A 20,016-nucleotide genomic window follows, 5' to 3' on the forward strand; every position below is an offset into this window, starting at 1 on the left:
AAGGATTTTATCTTTATGTCTAGTTTAAATCTACTATATCTGACTAAACTGAACTAGTAGCGTATTTATTTCACTGTCTGTTTTGAAGTTATTGTAGGTTTTTCGGTACTTTGTGCAGGCAGTCTGGGTGACCATCTACTATTTTTCAAACGAATTTTTTCTTTAATTACGTTTTATTTATAGCTTTGTACACGAATATAATATTTTAAGTAGAAACATAACAATCCACACAAACAAATATTTGCTAGTGAGCTTTATTGTTCTCAAAAATATTACTATAAAAAAATATAAATTCGACTATACTGCTCAATGCTATCACTACCACATTTGTGTTATTTCATTTATATGTAACTAAAATTATATTGTAGTGCAAATTCCATCCTAGAATAACTTTTTATGTATTTTATTAATAATACGATAACATCATATCAATGTGTGCGTTTATCAAAAATAATATATTGGGAAAAATATATTATTTTCGATACTAGATAAGAATTATTTTATTTTAAAGTTTTGCCTAAAAAAAAAAGTAAGGGTCAGTAATACTTTTGGTGTCCAACTGATATGTAATTTTATGATTACATAAAAATTGGTTTTTTAATCAATTGTGAAGGTTTATATTAGTAATTTAATAGCTTTCCATGGTGTTAAAATCTAAAGTTAATAAAATTAGATCAACGTCATTATTTTAGTTTTTAAAATGGTCTTGCACACTTACATAAAATTACTGGAATCGAAATATCTTCTAGAATGTTCTCTTACCATCTTAACTAATATTATAAATGGGAAAGTGAATTTGTTTAATTTTTTGTTTGTCAATGTAAGAAATTTTGTATACACGTTTTAGTTGTAGAGAAAATAACATATTTAATACCTGTCCCTCCCACAAACAGGTGAAGCCGCTGGCGGAAACTAGTTAATTTATATTTTTATTCATTCTTAAGTTGTTAGAAATAATTAAACTTGAGTGCATCTCGATTGTCATTTAATATCGATAATAGAGCACTACCATGCCGCGTCGCTTCGATGTGCAATATTTTATAAATTGCAGCATTGATTTTAAACAAAACATGCTTCTAAAGAACAAAAACAATTTGAGTTATATTTTTTTAGTAATTATGTAACAATTTATTATCAATTAATCATCAATATTTCCTTATCTAATTAACCCGGCGCCAATGACGTGTAAATAATTACGCGAACGATGACACCGGGTCATTATGACCCGAGATAATTTGCCTAATTTCTCAGATTTTTTATTAAATTCTAGTCGTTTGATAATGCGATAAAATAATATATATAGACTTTGAAAATAAACGTAATAAACGTTGGAAACATAAATTCAAAAGTACCGTTTTTTCGACAATATTTAATAAAACTTATAGAAACCCTTAATCTTATGTGACAATAGATGGCCATTTTTGGCACAGGTCGGAGAGGCTACGTGATCGTTTCATATAACATATCGTGACTGCAAGGCTCCTTTCATGCTTCTTGTTTCTTTCAAAATATTACTAATAAAAGAGTGCAATTATTTTGTCTGTTATTTTCTTTTATAGTGCTAACGAAACCCTCTCACGAGAGTATTTTTTTTGTTATTTAAAACATAGTCCGCTTTTTATTGTTTTATTTAAATATTTCTAGGCAATATCAGGATTTTTTATCGATTTCTATGAACTCCTCTTTTACTGAGTCATTTCATTAAACCCATAACATTCAATAATCTTCCTTATATATATCGCTATGTCAGTAAATAACATAATAAGCTTACAAGCAGTTTGAAACATGATCAGCAGCCAATGGTGTCTCTTAGCGAAATTCATGACATCAAGGCGCTGATAATGTATTATGTATCGTCACTACATATAGTCTCATTGTATAAATGAAACCCATGTCATTAAAGTTTCTCGAAATATTTCTTCAGATTAACGTCCCTCAATCATTAAAACTTCAACTCTATATGCCGAATCTATTTCCTCCTCGTCGCTCAGTTTTATTTATATTAGGGACTAGCTACCAACTCCGGCTTCACACGGGTAGAAAAATCTAGATAAAACGCTTATATCGTAATACATGTTATTCTATTAGTTTACTCGGTGCATGTCAGTAAAGCTCCTAGTCGGCATAATCTTTTCTGACATTTTAAAGAGTCATCTTTATGTATTTGACAATTTAACCTTCCTCCACTCTGTCCAATAATGTACACCGTATGAAAATTTGTTCGATAGTTTTTATCGTGTTTGTTTTATTATGTATCTACTGATATCTACACACGCCTCATGCATTTCTTACGCCGTTATAAGTCTTCTCTGCAAATGTAAGAATAAATAAAATGATAATATTACACAAATCAGACGATTCCAGGATCTTCTATACCCCAGATGTATTACTTAAAATAATAATCAATTGGCATAAAAAGATTTTAAATACTCAACGGGCTAAAACCGATACGTCTCTCCCCTGAGCCTTGTGGATCGTCAAAGCTAAAATTAGAACCGCGGATGTAGGAACGGAACGCGTTAGTAAATAAAATAGATCTTACAATTAATTTGCGGCTACTTTTGTATTTTTTACATTTTTTATTATACTATAGGCAGGCGAACGAGCAAATGGGCCACATAATGGTAAGTGGTTACCACCGCCCATAGACATTGGCGATGTAAGAAATAATAACCATTTCTCACATCGCCAATGCACCACCAACTTTGGAAACTAAGGTGTTATGTCCCTTGTTACACTGACTCACTCACCCTCCAAACCGGAACGCAACAATACTAATTATTGCTGTTTAGCGGCAGAATATCTAATAGATGAGTGGGTGGTACCCACCCAGACGGGCCTGCGCAAAGCCCTACTACCAGCTAAAATCTTTCTATACTTTAGACATTAAAAAAAATAAAAATTACCTCGATTTATATAATATTAAATATATGCGTACTTATTGTTCTCTAATATGAAAGTCTTTCTTAGAGCTAGTGCATAAAGAATTATGTATTATATTGAATATAGTAGTGTTTTATTTATTTATTTGATGAGGACATCAGACTATTCACCTGATACCTTTACCTTACATTCTCCCATTAATGTGTACCCTCTAGGCTCCCTCACAGCTCCATCACACCATTCTGTTCACCTCTTAGAAAGACTGTGTTAGGTGCCAACTCTCCCTGTTCGATATTATGTAAAGTGATAAATGCTTGCAGTGATCGAATCGATCTCCATTATGATTCCCTCACTAACTTGAAATCAACTTGTACTGGCTTATCTTACTTTGATTAGTTAAATAATAACAATTATAAAACACTTTTCAGATTTATGCATATTTTTGTTATACATTCTTTTTTCTTGTCTCGGATATTCTTCTATTGTTGTAATTAAGTTTCAGTTTGTTTATATTTAATGTTACATGAATTTTCTGAAGCTACTTTTATTTTTTATTTTTTATTTAGAAGCGGTGTTTACCAATAATTAGTTGTTACGCTATTCTATGTATATATATTTTTAAAGGTATTAAGTGTTATATTCAGTGTATACAACTGCTTGTAAACCTAAATAATTAAATAAAAAATAAATAGCCACTCTCACTTTGCAAAAGTTCAGCCAGTCCTTACACTATTAACGTTCCGGCCACCATAGGAACCAAAGTGTTATGTCTCTAATGTAATAAATTTCTACTAAAATGCAATATGAGGTTTCTTGATAAGTTGCAGTAAAATAACTTATGACAGGGCACTACGCACAGATGGATAGGACAGCCATACAACTGGAAGGATGTCACGACATTATCAGCAATAATACCAACAAATTCATATATCATATGCCAATTGTTGTATAACATTAAATTAACAGTTCAAGATACATCGCTGAGGTAATGAAACGGGTAAAATTCGTTTTGAGTTTAAGCTTGAAATGTAATCGGAATATCGCTAGTGCTGACTTTGATGGTAATCCCCAATCGCTAACCTTCCGTCCCCTGTAATCCCCTAAAAGGAAAAACTGATTTTATAGTCCCCTTTAAATAGGATATTACGAGGATGAAATGAAACGATTTTCTTAAATAAGATCATTATTTATTTAGAAATTGTACATTTCAATGTAGACGTCAATGATTTATTTAGGATTATTATTTGATGCCCAGAAATATTTTCTAAGCGAAATTGTTATATTATACGATTTATTTTATTACATTTTTATTACACGACTGCCCAAAAAAGGAGCATAATGTTTTCAGGGATCTTATACGTAAGTGAGTATGTTTATTTATTTATTCCACCTAGTATTAAAATGCAGAAACTTATTTCGATGTATGGAGTATCATTAAAATCCTTACATCACCCCGAGTGACATTTGCTTAAACATTTCAATTTTTTATTTCGTTTTTGACAGGGGGCAGTCGTGTTTCTAATTAAACGATTATTATTTATTTTCCAGTATTCCCCGCCATATTATAATTTACAAGATTTGTAATTTTGAAATTATTATTTTCAATTTTCAATTTTGAAATGTTCCAAAAATAAAAAGCTGGTAAATAAAAACAAAATTCGAAAATCATCATGTCTTGCGGTCACCAGAACTAGAGTCTGTTTATTGAGAAAGATCTTTGTTTTTATTTATGCCTTGTAAGTTCGTGAATGTTTTGTTTTGCCCGCTATTTTCAAAAATGATATATCCCCTCCAATTTTATTCTTTATTTAATTTTATATATCAATTGAGATATGTATTTCATAGGGTCAGTCAACATCAGTCGATCAGAGTTAACAATGGTTATTGAACACTACGATGACTAACAATATCGCTATCATTAAGGCAAACAGGAACGAAATTGGGCTTAACAAGGGACTACAATAGGATCAAAACTACAACAACTAAGAGCTTAAACTATAATATAATTTAGTTTTATAATATATAGTAATGATATGTTATATTCTTTTCACTGATTTCGGTCACGCCGTCCATTCTCGACTGGCTTCTTTAGGTACAAGACCAATAACTTCATGTGCTTTTCAAGGCATGGGACACTGTTACAAAAAAAAATCTTGGCAGTAAAATCAATTTTTTTTTTGGCCTCACATGAAGTTTTAACCTTGAACTGGCCGACGTACTGACGAGGCGCAGGGTTTATACTGCATTCTTGCAAGAAACTCGTTGGAAGGGCAACAAGTCCCGTGATATTGGACTGGGTTACAAGTTGATCTACTCCGGCTGCCCCTCAGGAAAGAACGGTGTGGCCGTAGTACTGTCCGAGGAATTCCAGAACAGTATTCTAGAAGTCGATAGACTGAGCGACCGACTTCTTCGGGTGAAGCTACTGACAGAAGGAGTAATTACTCATCTTATCAGCACCTACACTCCACAGGTCGGCGGCTCTGAATCGGAGAAGAAATCCTTCTGGAATGACTTGGAAGACATGCTCCGCTACATTCCGAACACCGAGAGCATCGTGATAGGTGGAGATTTGAACGACCATGTTGGTGAGGAGTCACGTGAATATGGACGTGTACATGGCGGCTACGGCTATGGTCGTGAGAATGCAGACGGAGATTCAATTCTCAGCACCTGCTTATTATCGGACCTTGCCATTGTTAACACTTTCTTCTAAAAGAAACCCGAGCACCTCATCACCTATAAAAGTGGGCCGTACTCCACCCAGATCGACTACTTGCTCATAAGAAGAAGCCAAATTGGTAGAGTAACCAACTGCAAAGTAATTCCTGGGGAATGCCTCACAACACAACACCGCATCCTTGTCATGGACATGCTGGTAGTACCAAGCAAAAAAGTGCCTGAACGACGCAGACCTAAAACTAAATGGTGGCTGTTGAATGGACCAAAACAGGATGACTTCTGTAAAGTCGTAGCTAGTTCCAACTTAAGCACAGACACAGATGAATCAGTCGATAGTCAATGGTCTAGGATCCAGTCAACAGTGAACACCATTGGAAAACAGGTCCTTGGCACTTCGAAGGTAGGCCGCGTCATCGACAAAGAGACGTGGTGGTGGAACAGCTCAGTACAGGAGGCAGTTCGAGAGAAAAAGACACAGTTTAAAAAGTGGCAAGAGACCAAATCTCCTGAAGACCGGGACGCGTATAAAGCAGTTAAATGTGCCACGAAACGAGCAGTTGCCAAAGCCCGCTACCAGACGTTGTCACCTCTTTATGACACGCTTGAGACAAACGAGGGCCAAAAGACTATTTTCCGTTTGGCAAAAGCTCGGGAGAAAGCGACACAAGACATTACAAAATGTCTTTGTGTAAAGGACTCAAATGGCACTTTGGTTTGCGACGCAGTTAAGGTGAAGGAGAGGTGGCGCGACTACTTTAACGTGTTGCTTAACACACAACACAGTAATGTCTCTCCTCCAGAACTGCCTCCTACGGACGGAAGAGTTTAAATTCGACGGAAAAGTTTAAATACCTCGGGTCCGTACTACACAAGTCTGGTACAGTCGACCACGACGTCAGAGTTCGAAAAAATGCAGCCTGGGCCAAATGGCGGGAAGTCACCGGGGTAATCTGTGATCGCAGAATACCGGTGAAATTAAAGGGCCTTGTGTACAAGTACATCATCTGACCAGTCTTATTGTACGGCAGCGCGACGTGGCCAGCTCTCGCGAGACACGTTCAGCAACTTTGTGCAAGCTCGTCTGGATAGGTACCACCCACTCATCAGATATTCTACCGCAAAACAGCAATACTTGATATTGTTGTGTTCCGGTTTGAAGGGTGAGTGAGCCAGTGTAATTACAGGCACAAGGGACATAAAATCTTAGTTCCCAAGGTTGGTGGCGCATTGGATATGTAAGCGATGGTTGACATTTCTTACAATGCCAATGTCTAAGAGCGTTGGTGACCACTTACCATCAGGTGGCCCATATGCTCGTCCGCCTTCCTTTTCTATAAAAAAAAAAAAAAAAAAAAAAAAAAAAAAAAAAAAAAAAAAAAAAAAAAAAAAAAAAAAAAAAACTTCACGTCCTGGAAATGAAGATGCTGCGGTGGATGTGTGGCGTTACGAGACTAGATGGCATTCGTAACGAGCACATCCGTGGTAGCCTTGGAGTTTGCGATGTAGCGGATAAGTTGCAGGAAAGCCGTCTGCGTTGGTTTGGCCACATTAGCCGCAGACCACCAGGGTATGTCGGGAACCGATGCCTGAACTTTGTTGTCGAAGGCCCTAGATCCCGCGGCAGGCCCAAGAAGCGCTGGCTCGATGTTGTGAAGGACGATATGAGAGAGCACGATCTCACTAAGGAGGACGCTTTAGATCGGGCAAAGTGGCATATATGTAGGAAAGCGGACCCTGGCGTTACTAGGCTGGGAAAACGCTAGGCAGAAGATGAAGAAGAAGAAGATGGAGTTTTAACCCAGAACCTCGGATTCTGCAGTCTTATAACCGTGCCACTATTCCAATGAATAGTAAGCTAGTGGTAGAGCTTTGTGTAAGCTCGTCTGGGTAGGTACCACCCACTAAGTGAGCCAGTGTAATTACAGGCACAAGGGACATAACATCTTAGTTCCCAAGGTTGGTGGCGCATTGGTGATGTAAGCGATGATTAACATTTCTTACAATACCAATGTCTATGGGCGTTGGTGACCACTTACCATGAGGTGGCCCATATAAAAAATCCCATTCTATAAAAAAAAATGAAACAATAATGTATTCTTTCCTTTATTCCATGTGTGATTTAAAAGGTGATTAGAGGAACAAAAGATTGAAAACAACGGCGTGCATTTGTAATTGTGTATGTATCTGTGTGCGTCACTTACCTATTACGGGCTTCGTGGTGATGTCTTGTGTGTGTGAGTAAGTATATCATTAATCATCTTATATGTAATTAATTTTACTCAATATCATAAATAATACTTTTTATACGAGAAAAAATATAATATAATTTCTCTTCAACAGTTCTTATTCATATCGGTCTTGAAAAAGCCTGATATGAATGTTTTTTTTTTCTAAATAAACATACTCGTAATTTAAATCTATTATGATATATAACATAAATTATTGAAATTTAAGCTCTTCAGAAACAGTTAATAAAAACACATTTACATGCGTAAATAAAATGAGAATATAATTTTAATGATGTGTACCATAATATTGATATATAAATTAATAATGTCATTTAAATTAAATGAATATATATTTCTTCAAGGTGGTTTTATTTTGTCCTATGCCGCTAATGAGCTATGACGAAACATGTAAACTTAATTATAAAATAAGACTTATTAACCATGCTTTAATATTTATTGCCAATGATATAAATAATTATGTGTTTTCGTTTCTGATTGTGTGTCAAGTGTTTACAGTGTAACAATATTTCAGTATTATAGGGTTTTTTAGGATGTTTTGTCCATGATAGCTGAGGATATCCTAGGTTTTTATTATTTGAATACCTAATACTTGAATCAGGATACCTTATTTATAAACTTTTTTTTTTTTTGCCATCCGGTCATATCTTAATTTTAAGGTAGGATACAGTTAGTTAACCTATCTTAGTTTCCATAATATAAGGTCTAAAAGAAAAATCAAACTATATATTCAGTCTATACTGAATTTTAAGAATTATCTAACCCTACTAAAATTAGGACTACCTACCTAAGAGTGCTATGTGAAGCATTAAATTTTATATTTATCACGCTAAGTTAATCTCAGATGATGTATGAATTTATAATTCAAATAATTATCCAACATTTCATGAATACATATGATTTATATTTATTGTTCAATGCACATGAATAGCTTTACTAATGACTTGTACGTATTACCTGTTATTAATAGCCCTTATTAAATTCATTTGTATTAATCGAGCCTAATAATTAATCAACATAAAGTATACATATTATAAGTTAAACTTAAATAATAATAAATAATAAAGGAGCATAATGCAAATATGATAATCTTTTATTTAATTTTGCGAGAGTAAATTCAGTCATTAGGGATTTTTAGTAAAAAATTTTTTTGGCGCTTATTATATTTTCTTTCCGGAAAAAACCCATATCATGTGACTTTTCATCCATAAATCAAACATGTACATGTTTCTTCAGTAAAAAATATAAATTAAATAGAATATTATCAGTCGTTGAAGATAGAAAATGCCTAGAAATGAGATTGGATACCGAGAGTGGCGTGCGTGTGGGGCTTGAAATGTGAAATTTAGTTGGCTTTAGGCATCAAACAAGTATTAATTTCTTCCGTCCGTCTAACCGTCTTCGTGTTCCTGAAACATGTTGTTTGTCGATAATAATTAATTAGCAATTTCGTTAATATTTTAAAATAATATAACAATAACTTTGGGTTTTTTATGTATAATGGTAAGCGCAGGTAATTTCCGGCCAAAGACATTGACAATAAACTATTACCCATCCCATATATCGTCAATACTGTTATGTCATTTACCCCTATAGTTACACTGGCTTATTGGTGTTAGTATATATGACAAGCCCTACCAAATAGAGTGCCAATATATAACCAGAAAAATAAAACAAACCTTGACCTGCGTGTATATTTAAAATAAATTATTTCTGAATTTGCTATTAATGTCAAACACACAATTATTTTTTGTTAAGCAACAACAAAAATTATACGACTACAGTACAGGTGATATATCGGTAGATATTAACATCCACTGTCATCAATATCACATTTGTGATACGTATTTATAAACGCAGTATCATGTTTCAAATCGCATATTGCAATGTAATATTGTTCGCGTAAACGTAAATACTTGGATAGCGTGCAATGACGGTGATAACAAAAATTAAAAATGACTTTTGTTACGGTATTGTATGACCATAATGATAGTATTTGATAAAGCTAATAGAGATACTAATTTTCTTGTGTTGTTTAATTTACTATTTTTTTAATATGGTCGTTATAAAATGTATTAGATATTCTACCACAAAACAGCAGTACTTGGTACTGTTGTTTTCCGGTTCGATGGGTGCACTCACCCTTCAAACCGTAACACAACCCAGTGTATTTACAGGCGCAAAGGACATAACATCTTGGTTCCCAAGGTTGGTGGTGGATTGGCGATATAAGCTATAGTTAATAATTCTTACAATGCCAATATCTATAGGCATTGGTGACCACTTACCATCAGGTGGCCTATATGTTCGTCCGCCTACCTATTTTATAAAAAAAAACTGGAATAGATTTATCTTTGGCTATAGGACTATATATTTATTTTTGTGGTACGATATTGTTGGTGAATATTTCTCAGTATATAAATTACCGCACCAATATATCGATGCATATTTCATCCTATTGGAGTGATTCATCACTTTTGCTATGAATCGTAAATACCGCTATCAGTAGTCAGAACGCGTAGATCTCTGTTCTGGGGTCTACGTGTGCGTTTAAATTATTTGCTGGGAATACTAAGCACGGATAATGCGTGTAGTTATGGTGTTATATAAAAATAATCTTTATATATTTGAATATATAACTGAACTGTACTTAAAACAATGTGTTACTATTGTTTATTTCACATGAATAATAATTTATCTATGTAAGTTCTAAAGTTGTATAAAATCCTACTCTAACCATAAAATTTACTTTCGGAACCCGTGATATGGCTTTTTTTATTTAATATAACTTCAATGGTCGTAATTCGACCACTGGGCGATCATTATTGATTTGAAGAAAACATGTTAGTATTTGCTTGTATCGTTGTTCTATTCTTATTTCAATTTATTTTATTGAAAGCACTAAATCTCGACAATAGCTACCAAACAAAAAATATAGGTTAATTTATAAATATATACTTCTCTACGTTCTATTTACCGAAAGCGCTGGCGCTGGTGCGACCGACGTCAGTTTTAACATACCCGCGAGTTTTTAATTGAAAAATGCCAACTTTCTCATAGTTTCTTGACTGACCAAAAGATAAGACATCATAGCCTGGAGAAATCTGTATTGATGGATCAAACTTGAGTAGCTTACGGAACTTATACGGAATTGAGTCTAAGCACCTACCTTCAGCAGCACCAACTAGCTAACGTAGACTGGGCCCAGTACGTGTCTTCCATACCAGTTACTGAAGGAACCAGTGAGTGTTATCCACACTTATATATCACTCACAGAAAGCACAGATTACAGTTTTTTATGAGAGCACGTAAATATCGACCGGTCAGTTTGGGTATAGATGAGTCATGCGTCTAACCAATAGGAACTTTTCTATTCGGTTTCCTCTATTATGAATGAAGAAAGCCCTCAAACTTATTCTCCAAAAAAAAAACTAGATAAATCTTGTTTCTAAAGAATGTGTTTTCTTATAAATTAAAAAAGAACTGGGTATCTTGCCTGTAGGTGAATTCGTTTTTATAACTGAAAAAATAAAGTAACAACATATAAATATTTCATCGTGTGCCCGCTCTTTATTTTTGAGGCTTTTTGTAGCTCAATTCATAATTCGTTTTTGTATTGCAACAAAAATAAACGAATATAATGAAAACAAGTGCAGTACATCATTCCCTTTTTGTATATTAAGAAATAATTAAAAGGAACAAATCAGGAACATTATAACTTTATGTACTTAATGGTGTTTTTTTTTAAATATCTCATTTAAATATTCGAATCGACTCGGTTTTACTTATAAACAATACGTTAAAAAGGATATTAAATTTAATTAAATAAATACCATGTTTCCAACAATAAAGAGTTATTGTTTAATAGCTTTAACGTATTATCCGGTGACAAATAATTAATCAGCGAAAGCGTATTGTTTAAGTTCATCATGAAATCACGAAGCAAGCAATTTACAATTTAAAATGGTCTTACTAGAAATAAATTCTTAGTAGAAACGTAGAACGGAACTTGAATATTAGCAGTGATAACATATCCGTGCTCCGAACAGCACGTAAAGCCACTGCGCCTAAACGCTATTCTGTCGCATCGAATTTTCCGTCCCTGCGGATTAAAGCAAGATTGCACTTGTGTTTGGGTACACACGTGTGCTTTGTTACATTTCTTTTGAGAATCTATATAAACATTAGTATATATAGATGAAGTAATAAACACTTTTTAGCATAATGCATTGCAAGCCCGTCAGTGTGTTTGATATGACTAAATATATGGAACATATCCCCGAGTACTAATTTGTTGCAATGCTGCAAACATAATGATTAGTATTCTGCTCTTTAGTGCTTAGCTTATGTTGACTTGGTGAGTGTGCATGACTCCATATTACTTATTACGTGCTCTTCCCTAACAAGGCACCCCTCTATGCCAACAAGTGTAGAAAATATAGTGTGTTTTCTTACCATTGGAGTGTCTGTACCTGTAATAATAATAGTAATAAGTAATCGTTTAAGGTTTATACTGCGTCCATTCTCTGAGGTCTGATACAAATGTGTTTAATTTCGTACTATTCTGATTGATGACAAATATTATATTTTACGACAGTTTATTATGCAATGTATTGATGAGGCGCAGTGTCGTTCTTAGGTTTAATAGGATTTCAACTATCAAATTTAATTACAAATTAATTAGTTGTGAAAAGCATCTAGTGCTTAAGTAAATTTATTTAACGCGAGCGGACTTTGTGGCAGCTGTACACAGTACAATCCCTATTCAGTCTTTTGTATCGCGGATTCCAGTTACAATAGCCTCCGTAATAAAGGGTGTTGAATAAATTATAATGATAATTAAACGAGTGTCCTTAGAGGTTTGTACAAATAATTTGCCGAGTCATAATTTTCCAGAAAGTATTCTGCATTATGAAGCCACCGTTGACAAGTGAATTTGTATTATATTTTAACATATTAAATACATGTTATGATTATCGTTTACCACAAGTTCTTAAATTATTATATATAGTAATTTTCATACATATATATATGAAAATTACTTAATTTAATATGATCATGTAATAAATGTTTATATATATTAATTATATATTTAGTATAGTAATAGCAGATTTTTTATTTTGTTATCATAATTTAATTAGAATTTTCGTTACATTTTTATAATTGATTATATCATTATTAAAAGTATATTCCTTACTGTGAACACACCCTTATGAAAATTCCGTTATGTTACCTACCTCTGACATTTTGAAATACTTCGTTACTACAAGCGCTGTTGCGCTGAAACTAGTTACAGGTAATTACAACTTCCCGCGTGGATTTTATGCTAAAAAGTAAAAAGTCAACACGAGTTTTGAATATGGAATTTTATCCCCATTTCGCACTCATACTAAATACGTATACTATATCTATCGCGATATTATAATGATGTTGAAAATATTTTTTAAATTAAGCTATACTAAGTTTTCACGGATTTTCAATTCTAAATACAGAATTTAAAATTCATATATCAAGAATTTAATGTTTTAATTCCAAAATTTTTTTGTTTAAAAAATAAATATAACATACTGAATGTTTTATTAAGTACATATTGTATATCTGTATCATAATTTTACCATTTGTACTCAAAGATAATTTAATACGTAAAAAAATATATATATTACGACAATATTAAACCAATAATGGCCTTGGAATATAAAGGACTCTGTAATCTACAACATCAGTCTTCCTCGATAAGGTTAAACCAAACAATTTATATTGTATATAATAGAAGCATTCCCCGGCCTACCCTTTAGAAAATACCTCGTACCCACTTCAGCGACTAAGCCGGATCATTAAAAGATGAAAGAAATTTAACCCTTATCACACCAGTTAAGGGACTATTTTGCCGTGCCTTTAATCTATCCTGTTCCTAACAAGCAATATTAACGACGGGAACCTTGGTGAGAGCTACTATCCTTTGAGCTTTGAGAGAAGGTGCCTGATCTTTGAGATTGACGTTATCGTAAAGTATTAGTATAGTTCTACTAATTTATTATATTATAATTATTTATACTATTATTTTAAAAAATCGTGCTATTTTTTTTCAGCTAGAAAATTTATTTATCAAAATATCTTTAAAAATCTCAGGTTACTCGATACAACACATCGAATTTAATTTCGGCTCGCTGGTTCAAATCCCATGTCATGATAAATTTGCGTTTAAAAATTGTTTTGTAGTCGATAATGAAATCATGATTAACTAACATGGATACATAGAAATAACATACTCATCGTAAGTATATTATCTGCTTCTAACCGCCTACTATTAGTTGGAATTATATAATTAATGAACAAGAAATATGATATTTGTAGGAATCGGGATGGAAACAGGTTTTCTAAAGAGATAAATCAAAATAACTATACACAAGTAAAGTAAACGTATATCGACTCATACAATTTAGACACAAAAATAGAACAAAAGACTGAGCAACTGAAATATTCTTCATGACATATCCGCCACAAGCGAGAGTCCAAGCAGAGGTGTGTAGAGCTCGGCAGGGCCAGTCTCCACCACGATGATCATCACGTGATCAAGTCGAGCCGCCAGGCCACGCCCCTTCGGAAGACATTCCTAACAATATTTAATTTCGCAATGTTTCATCGTAGATGTACTATACAAATGACTGTTTAATAATTTTTTTTATTTTTATTGGTAGTTTTTCTGATATCCTATAAATATTTCAAATTAAATATGTGGATTGTGTAGCAACCGTTTTTCAACGCAACATTGAACAAATATAATTTAAATTGCTGTTTCGCTATTAACTATTAATTGTTTTATTGGACATACAATGTGGCCATGGCAACTATTTCAATTGGTTTGCTTTATTTGTAAAACAAATGTAATTATAATATTTTATGGGTTAAAATTAAAATTAAATTATTTTTATTATGTGCCAATAAAACGTCAATTATATCACAATTAATTTATTACATATAATTGAATAATGTTTACACAATAACGAGCGGAGCGATACCTCTGTACAAGCCTGATTTACCGCTGAATATTCGATAAGATATAATGGAGATAATTCTCTATTTATGTAACTTTCATTCATATAAACCTGTTTTTGTCACCTAAAATGCTAGATTATTTCATGGAAATAAGAAATAATCAATTAATTTCAAGTTCAAATTTATATTCCGTCAGGGTAATATTTACGAAAACAAAATGAAACACGGGCTTTCTTAATATGCCACCTAATGGTTAGTGATCACCAAAGCCAATGGCGCCGTAAGAATTCTAATCATTCCTTACGTCGCCAATGCGCCACAAACCTTGAGAACTAAGAAATAGCTACAGTGTCTCACTCACCTTTCAACCCGGAACACGGTGTATTAACTGATACGTATTTATTATTGTGTTTTTGTAACATATGATTTAAATTTATTAATTCGATAAACATTGCAACAACAACTTGATTTTTTTACCCTACTAATCATTTGTATCGTAAGGTTAAGCCCAAATAATATGTCTATGTATATATGTTATGACCCGGGACCGGGTGCGGTGTTGCGAGTCCGCATGCGATCAATCGCGCGGTTTAGCTCCTGCTCAGTCACTCCCAGCTCGTCGGACCAGGCCGGTAATGGCAGGGAGGCCGGGGGACTTGACCGGATGACTGGGAAGAGTACTTCTATCACATTTCTCAGTAAATCCGGATCTAAAGTCTCCGTCAGTGGGGGCGCATCCACGGGCGCAATTTACTCAATACTATACGGTATGGACGCCCAAACGGATCCCTGTTGAGTTCCTCTAGGAGCTCGTTCCAGGAACGAGCGCAAGCGTCCGAGATCTCGACTCGGAGCGCCAACTTGGCTTCCCGGAACGTCTCGTATGCTTCAGCTTTTTGGTCTGGAGTTGCTCGCCTTCTTCTTCGGGTACGGGTGTACTCGCGGCACATAACATATATACATAGACCAACCAGTATTGGTAATATAAGCTCTAAATAATCTTCTCGAAAGGAAAGAAGGCCTTAGTCTTCAGCGATCAAGCAAATTTTATATAAATTCTTAGAATCAAATTGATACCAACCCTTTCTAATCGAGAACCCTATTCAATATCAATTTTAGTCGATACTGAAAATGTCTTCTGTGATTTTCTTATAATGGAAGACAAATTACAGTAATTAAGAGCGCTGTACATTGAACATTAGGTCCAGTGTCTTTTTCAGTTAGCGACTTTCAAAGACATCGTAATTGGCTTGGTAAAATATAATATAATGACCATATTGTTAAAGTTAAATGAGCTTTATTCTTAAATTTATGTATTAACTCGTTGACAATGAAAATAGTCTTATATTTGTTTAAATCATACTTGTTTCATTTAAAAGATATTAATCAACAAAATGGAGGATTTTTGGTATCAATATATATTTATAATAGACGCATATTGTGACAGAATAAAATTTTATACATAGACATTTAAATAAATACGGGAAAAATAAACTTTCTTTATTTCAATAAAGCTTTATATTACTTTTACAAAACCTTGTCTATGTACTTATATATTAACCTTACAGATGTGTGAGTGTGTATTATATTTATAATATAAAATGTTTTTTTATTTATTTAGAATGGCAGACAATCAAATGGGTTCTGATGGTTAGTATTTATCACTACCCATCGATATTGGCAGTGGATGAAATAGTAACCATCTCTTACATCACCACTCACCACCAATCTCGTGAAGTAAGATGTTATATCCCTTGTGCATGTATTTACACTGGCTCATTTACTTTTTAAGCTGGAACACAACAATCAATTGTTATTTGGTGGTAGAAAATAAATGAGTGGTTGGTACCTACCCAAATCGGCTTTCAAAAAGGCCTACCGCCAAATGACTAATAAAGCAATGTCTTAATACGCATATGTACCATACTATTAACTCACTACAGTTACTATAAAATGAGTATGATTAAGATATATTAAACATACAAGAAACAAATAACATAATTTTATCGACATTGCGATCGTAAATAATAAATATCGAAACTCATTCCTTTATGTATACAATTGTATCAATGTTAATATCCGTTCGTAAAGAATATGAAGGAATGACGAATAATAAAAGTCGACAAAACAAAAGGCGCGGTCGAATGAAAGAACATTTGTCGGGCGCAATTTGTCTTCTGGAAGTATAACGATCCCTTGATATCAGCTGCTTTGTCATGGTCTGTATTTCAATTATGGCGTTTTTAACGTTACAATTCAATTTCGTTATCTCCATTAATTCTTTAGCTTCAAAATAAACATTCAGATAATTTAAATTGCAATATTAAATAAACGTTGTAAATGTTTTCGATACAGAGATTCTACGTTAAAGAACCGACACAAAAAAACATGGAAGCTTTTTTGATCCACGATATATATTTTCACGCCTTGTCAAAAATATAAAAAACATCTCGAAGAAGCCTGCATGTGTCGGATGAAAATCTGCCACATGTGTATCCCCCAAATAAATAAAATTAATTATATTTGATGGATAACATATATATAAACACACACTTTGAATCGTTGGTAGCTTTATATTTAATTTAATCTTGTAATGATTCAAAATAACTTTTACGAGCCTACTTGAATAAAGTATATTTTCGTTTGTTTTTGTTTAATTCGATTTATTAAAATTCTATTTAATTTAATATTATTTTAATTGCTAAGTAACGTTTATTGATTCATTTTAATATAAAACTAAACATTAATGTTCATAGATATGCTTTCCCACAAGAGCTTAATTTAGGCAACTATCTCCCGTGTTATATATACAGACTTCATGAATGAATTATCTATATACCTATATAATTTGGTACAGTAACAAAAACCAAATTAAGACTGTAACTAATAAATATAAAAAAATGAACGTTGTCAGTAAAGGTCCGATGAGCCCATTTGAACTTTCGTCGAAGGCAATTTATCTGTCAGCAAAATAACCATCAATTCCACCACTTCAACGGCTGCTTTGTCATTATTTTTATCCAGTAACGTATAAAAATAGCCCATTTAAACCCAATTTCTTTACCTTTCTAAATAAAAAATTTGTTAATTTTGCAACATTTATTAAATTGACAATTTCAATTACCATTCTGTACATATTTTTTTATGTAAGACAAGGGACACCTGCAACACCAACAGAGGGCTTGCAGGTGCGTTGCCGAAATCACTAATTTATTTATAAATACATTGTTACACTACCATATTAAATAAGTTTAAAAAATCATTTTGTAGACTTTCAAATTGAATGAAGTTTGATTATTTGCATTTCAATTTTAATCGGCAAAAGATCGTTACGCACGTGCAAATAGCATGCACGTCATAAATTACGTATCACGTATACGCTTTGCAGAAATTACATTTCACTTGTCGGATAGAACCTGTAGCGTGTTCATGCCGTGCTTTGCGTTGCATGGACTATTTTGCTCTTGCATTTCATTTAATATCTCAAGATATTATTTTTTTCTATATATATAATACCTTTATTTAGCATGGGCGTCGTTTATTAAAGGCCGGCAACTCAAGCCCGGTTTCTTCTACCCGTTTGCCTCTCTAACATAAGAAAAAAAAGAGAATTAAACAGTTTTAAAGTAAATAGATTATATTAACGTGTCAGTAAATCTGAAATGAATTTGAGTAAGTGAAAAAAGTTCCGTAATTCCGTAACAGCCTGTGAATGTCCCACTGCTGGGCTAAAGGCCTCCTCTCCTTTTTTTGAGGAGAAGGTTTGGAGCTTATTCCACCACGCTGCTCCAATGCGGGTTGGAGGTGAAAAAAGTGATTAGCACGAATTATCGAAAATTTCATGGAATCGTGACTGTGTATTCAAGCGAAAACAGATGTTAAAGCACTATCGGTTTTTTTGTAAATATTTGTAAAATATAATATAAAAGTTGGTAGGTGATTAAAAGCATCATATCACCAATATTAAGCCACAATACATTAAGGGTATATAAATTGCTCATTATTACGAAAGGGACAACTTAAATCTTGGCCTCGTGGGCTATCATCCCTACTCTTTTTTTAAGATGTTAATACATTTATGTCACTCTTCATGATTAAGTGGTGGAAGGTAAAGATGTCAGTCGAGTACCAGACTACCTACTGAAAATCAGTAGTACAGTCTAAAGCCTGTTCCAAAGTTGTTTATTTGTATTTACTCCTCTCATGATTTAATTAATCATTAAAATTATGAGACCTCAATGCAACGTTTGCGCATATTATGGTCAATCTATCGTCTAATCTTTGACTTGAAAATCGGAATATCCAAATATTTTCAAACAAACTTGTGTAATAATTTACTTGCAATCTGAGATTTGTTAAAAAATAATGCATCAGCTTTTTCGGATGAAATTATATGGACACAGCACAATATTACAAAACAAATTAAAAGTCATCTTAAATAAAGGGTTTGTAAAAGATTATTAAAAACTCAATTTGCATATTTACAGTTCTTGTGGGGGAAGTCGTTAAAGAAACTAATTTATCCAAAGGTACTTTTATAAAGAAAATCTTTAGGTTATTAATGCACGAATAGGTAAAGCAGCCGAAAGATCGAGAATGATGAGGTCTACTCTCCGACCTACAATGCTCCAAGCTGCTCAAGGCTCCGAAAAGTTCCAAATGGAACTTCAAAATCACCGCGTTGGAAACCGTAAGCAGCATTGATGAGAAAACCGACACACTGGTCAAAATACTGCAAAACATATCCCGCAAGTGTTTTCCGCCACAGAGAAGAGACAACGCACCAAAACTCTCTGCTGAGACACTCGAGCTCATGAGAAAACGACGAGGTACTGATACGACGAGGTATGATATATATGATGTCTGTACGACGCCGCTACAATGACTGTCCACATCCAGAACTGTAAGGCGAAGGCGATCCAACTGCGCAGAGGGGTGAGACAGGGGGATGTTATATCCCCGAAACTGTTCACCAACGCGTTGGAAGACGTTTTCAAGACGCTGGATTAGACTGGGTATGGAGTCAATGTAAACGGCGAATACATCTCACACCTTCGATTTGCCGACGATATCGTCATCATAGAGAGCTGGAACAACTCACCGAAATGCTGCGTAGCCTAGGCGAGTCTTCTCGGTGTGACGGTCTCGGTATAAACTTGGACAAGACCAAGGTCATGTTCAATAGGCATGTCGTGCCGGGACCGATATA

At 33.8% G+C, this 20,016-nt stretch overlaps 1 pseudogene; it reads left to right on the top strand.

Moving 5' to 3' along the window:
* The window catches only part of LOC126772566 (uncharacterized), a 50,214-nt pseudogene extending 42,499 nt beyond the window's left edge, over positions 1-7,715 (top strand).
* The last annotated feature ends 12,301 nt before the right edge of the window (positions 7,716-20,016 follow it).

Source organism: Nymphalis io, chromosome 12 (assembly GCF_905147045.1).
Source record: "Nymphalis io chromosome 12, ilAglIoxx1.1, whole genome shotgun sequence".
In the NCBI taxonomy this organism is placed as follows: domain Eukaryota; kingdom Metazoa; phylum Arthropoda; class Insecta; order Lepidoptera; family Nymphalidae; genus Nymphalis; species Nymphalis io.